This window comes from Octodon degus, unplaced genomic scaffold (assembly GCF_000260255.1).
Source record: "Octodon degus isolate 3935 unplaced genomic scaffold, OctDeg1.0 scaffold00032, whole genome shotgun sequence".
Classification (NCBI taxonomy): Eukaryota; Metazoa; Chordata; class Mammalia; order Rodentia; family Octodontidae; genus Octodon; species Octodon degus.
This window is the reverse complement of record NW_004524608.1, coordinates 14,799,360-14,804,087: the sequence shown is the minus strand read 5'-3', so window position 1 is coordinate 14,804,087 and position 4,728 is coordinate 14,799,360. Positions and strand designations below refer to the sequence as shown.

General features: G+C 46.1%; 1 protein-coding gene across 12 annotated transcripts in view; it reads left to right on the top strand.

The window, feature by feature from the left end:
- Pkp4 (plakophilin 4) overlaps positions 1 to 4,728 on the top strand; it is a 245,314-nt gene continuing 240,586 nt past the window's right edge. For 8 of the 12 annotated variants that reach the window (XM_004629901.3, XM_012514437.2, XM_012514439.2 and 5 more), the window contains exon 1: positions 25 to 163. The gene's annotated coding sequence lies outside the window, so the exon portion shown is untranslated. Of the gene's footprint in view, positions 164 to 710; positions 734 to 758; positions 875 to 4,728 lie in introns of those variants that run through there. The other 4 variants (XM_023713597.1, XM_023713596.1, XM_023713589.1 and 1 more) reach the window with 4 other exon arrangements.

The window sequence follows — 4,728 nt, the reverse complement described above, 5'->3', positions numbered from 1 at the left end:
CGCCGCCGGGTGGTGGGAGCCGCTCCCCGGGCCGGGCGGGAGGGGGCGGGCAGCCGCGGGCCGCCGCACTTTTTGATTTTTTCGGCTGCCGCAGCGGCGACCCCAAGGCAGCGCGGATGTCCCTGATCCCGGGAGCGACGACGGCCGCCGCCTAGCCTGGAAAGTAAGTGTGCGGGCTGGCGAGGGCGCGGGATTCCTGCGTGTAGCCCTGCCGGACCCCCGCCCGGGCGCCGGCGACCCGCGCGGTCCGGTCTGGGTCCGGCTCCGGCTCCGGGTCCCCCTACCCAGCGGCGCCAGCGCCCGCCTCGTGCTCCCGCCCGCGCCCCTCCCCCGCGGGCGCACAAGTTTCACCTCCATTTGCTTTTCCCGGCCGGCGCTCTTCCCTGCCCGCCGCCCCGTCTCCTCGCGGCTCCCGCTCCTCCCGAGCCCCAGCCCGGCTGCCGCGGTCCCGCCCGCTCCCCTCCGGCGCCCCTCTCCTTGCGCGGCGCAGCCCGCGCTCCGCCCTCCGCTCCCGGCGCGAGCTCCCGGCCGCGCCGCCGCTGCCTCCTCTGCCTGCTGGGAGTTGAAGCGGAGCCCGGCGCCGTCGGCGGCTGGGTGCTCCTGCCCCGCGTGCTGCCGTCCTCCCTGGGGCCCTGCCCGCGGAGCTGGGCGCGAGAGCGGCGGAGCTGGGATTTGGCTGCGTGTGCGGAGTGCGGCAGATGCGAGCGCGGCCCCGGGGCGCAGCCCTGGTCAGGTGTGAGTGCGCCGGGAGGGACGCGGGGTGTGCAGGAATGTGAGGAATGCACGGGGCACAGTCCCCGGCCCGGCCGCACCAGCGCCTGCCGGCCCAGCCCTCGCGGCGCAGCCAGAGGTCGCCGGAGCATCTTCGGAGCCGGTGAGCCTCGGTCCACTCTTCTCCTCGCTTCTCCATGCGGCAAACAGGGTGGCGAGGGGAAGCCCGGTAGTTTCTTTGGGTTTTTGCTGCAGTGGTCTCACCGGACCGTGAATTTGGGGTCACCAATGTTATTGATCATTGCATAAGAATCTTTGGAAGTTTGGTGTGCAAATTTGGATAGCGGTTGGTTTTTACTAGGGTTTTCTGGAAACCTGCAGAAACCGGGCTGCTGAAGGTTCTTAGAGTAATGAGCTTGCAGCCAGCATATTTTAGCTCGATCGAAAAATGCCTGTTAATGCTCATGGACAGAGCTGCACTGCAAGAGAAATCTTGACTGCATCACTTTGCTGTCATAAGAATTTTCATTTTTCCCCTCCCCCTCGTCATACTGAGCTCCTGTTTAGGCCTCGTATAATACATAATGAATAGAAACAGAGAAGCAGTGTTTGGCCAGCGATGGGACAGATAGAACTGTCTGGTACAGTTAAATTCGGGGCGTGTCAGTTACCACTGGCTGTAACACGGGGACGCCACAATCATGTGTATTTCAAGGCATAATTTATTAGTGAAGGTTGCAGTTCTTTCTCTTTGTTACTGAGTTTGACTGAAGGAAGAAGATGTGATAGCTCTACAACTTTTAAAGAATGGTAATTATATTTGTGCCAAAGCTATAATGGTTTCTATGCAGTTTTGGTCGAATTTTATGTTCTTAATAGAGAAAAGCGAAATGTTGGCAGAAGATGCTTCTGTGAAATTGGGCTTAGATTTTTTTTTTTTTAAAGGACCTAGAAGAATGCTTTTCTTTTTAAATATGTTGCTGTTTTAGAAATATCTGCTTTTCTGGTGCCTGTGAAGCAGTTATGGAAAATGAAAGTGTGAAAATGAAAAAAGCCAAGGTCTCATCCGTGAGTCTGGATGTTGAAAAGCACTAATGTATGCTTTTACTTGACACAGTTTGGTTTACTATAAAGTCTCTGCGCCGGCTATTTTGTTTCTAATTCAGTAAAATAGTCAATTACCAACCAATCAGCTGTCTTCCAACCCCTACTTTGTGTGGATCAAGGGCAATGAAAAGTCTAAGAAGAGAGAGAGCGCCTTTTAGTTAAAGACCCAAGGGAAAGGAAATGAGAGGTTGTGTCTTTTGGTTGCTACATTGTTTTTCTGGTATGGCCATAATCAGTGAGCCTTTAATTTGTAGGTTTAATTTGTATCTAGTAACGCTGTGGAGTATATAGGTAGTGCTTGTAAATGCCAGGGGAAAACTTTTATTATGTAACAATACCATATCACAACGGAATGTAACAACTCTTGTTTGATTTGAGACGAAAATTTGAATGTAAAAGGAAATTTAATCTTTCCGTTGCTTTAAAAATTGGAAAACCTGTTCAGATATACTGGTCATGTGTGTGGGTACATGACTGTCTGTGCAAATAGCTTTATCTTCCTCGGGTATACAGTTTTCAATTAGAAATATATTCTATTATTGATGTTCTAAGAGAGGAAGCTTTTATGCTGATGAACTTTCGTAATTAAAAGCAACACATTGTAGTTTGACCAAAGTATATTCTTCTTCTACCTCCTTGTATTATTTAAAGACAAAATGTTGCATTTGGTGTTGTTTATATTATATCAAAGAATCTAAATTGAGGAAATTTTGTGTCCTCTTCTTTATAGTTTTTACAGAGAGATAGGGGAGCAGAGAGTAGTGATGGAAAGCCTAAGAGAAGGAAAGAAGAAAGTACACTTAGCTGGAGTTCTGCCAGGAAAAAACAACATATATATATATAATTGCCTTTGTAATCTGAATAAGCCAATCCTATTCTATGAATACCCTCACATAATAGGAATTTAAAGAAATTACCAAATTACTTGATTCAAACTTTAGCAGTTGAGTGACCTTGAGTATTTAGATTGCATACGTACTAAATTATAAATGCATCGATCTTTCTTTTTTGATGTATACAAATTAAGAACATAACTATAACCCCAAATTTTGAAATTTGCCTAAATTAGTCTTTTTAAATCCCAGTATTTCCAACTTGTATAGTGAATTATTAACCTGATGTTAATTGGGGATCTTCTAAAAATAGATTTTCATACTCTACATGATGCCAACCATCTGGTAAATTTAGCTCCTTACCTGTCTTCTTTGAAATATTAAGATATTTTGAGGGTGCTCTATACTCTTGATTTTTTAACATTTCAGTAGAGAACTCCCTACCTTGCTTAATTTGAAAGTGGACAACATACCTTTATTCTTAGTTGAAACATAAAGTAGAAATTCTTCTAGGGCATAAATACCCATGGGATTGTGTGTCACTGTGGGAAGCTGTCTTCACACCTTCAGTGTACTGGGAGATAATTACTCCTTCAGCGTGTTAAATGGTTCTGTAGTGCTCTTCCTGGACTGAAGGGGGGAGAAGAAGCCAAAACCTAACAGCTGCGGACGAGGTGTGCTCAGAGAAGTAACTGTTTCATGGCCAGACTTTATATGGCTGCAAATGCAGACAGAAAAGAAGTAAAGCTGAAGTGAAGACCCGTGGATGCAGCCTTCGTATGCTGCCAGGAAAAGGTGCTAGCAGTCCACAGGTCTTTTGAAGGCCAGGAGTCAGGAGACATGTTTTCACAAAGTAAAGGGATCAAACCCTGAGTTGGCGAGGGCAGCCCTTGCTTGCTGGTTTCACTGTGTTCAGGTGGCTCTCCTATTGTCACTTTAACAATTCAGTGGAATTACTGTAATCTCTTAGGGTTGTTGCTATTACTAAATTGGGGGTGTTACATGATTGTTAAACTTAGAAATGCTAACGATGGGCCTAAATAAATTGATTTTTTTTTCTTTTTTAAGTTAGATTTACTTTTATTTGATATGCCAGTAAATGTTGGCGACGTTGGTGATCATTTTATTATTCATTGCCTTGATAACACAGTTTATTATGATTCACACATAATGATTCATTGCAGATCATAAAATGTCATTAGAGATTGGATTGTAAAACTTTAACACTAGAAAACATTTAAGATGAAATATGGAAGCATCTGAATTTTTAGTCATGTCCTGTGAAGAGCTTTGCATGAGCTGAGTAGCACCTAGTGGTTCGGTGCCATGCCTGATGTCCTGGGCTCCAGTGAAGGTTGCAGAGGGAGGGGCTGTGGGCGCCAGAAGCTGCCTGACAGCCCAGGTGTACTTGATTTCCACAGTTAGTCTCTGTATTAAACAGCAATTTGATGATTGCTAATATCCAAAGTGTTAATCCTGTCCTTGCCTGATCTGGATCCCTCCCCAGCAGCAAAGCCAACGACACATCTGTCTGCTTGGAAAGGAAGAGTATGTGTCTCTTTTCAGGGGCCTACGGCCAGTTACATAAAATGTAAATGCTGTCATCTAGTGTGTCAGGTTGAATTTAAGTGGGGTGGGTCTTGTCATACAGAAGATGTGATGCATGACTGCTAAGGAAGACTTGTAGCTCAAGTGGAGCTTTCAGAGTGCAGTGCAGGTTTTTGGACCCTAGACTAGAATTTGAAATGCAGTTTCTCTTCGGAACCCACAATTAAGTTACAAACAGACTGCTGAAACATGGACCAGAGGCATCTGAAATTTTGATCCATTTTAAGTTTTTTCCTAAATTGCAAGCCTGAGAGAGGTGAAAAGTATCCTAGACCAAAAACTAGATCTACTAAACCTTATTACCTGACAAAAGATAATAGCATTTGAGTGATGGTATTCTTTTTTAAAATGAAAGATTTGGGGGAGATGACTCAGTAGGATAAGCGTTTGGCTGGCAAGCGCAAGGATCTGAGTTCAAACCCCGGTTGGGGGGGAGAAAGGGGGGGGCCAGGGAGATGGCTCAGGGGAA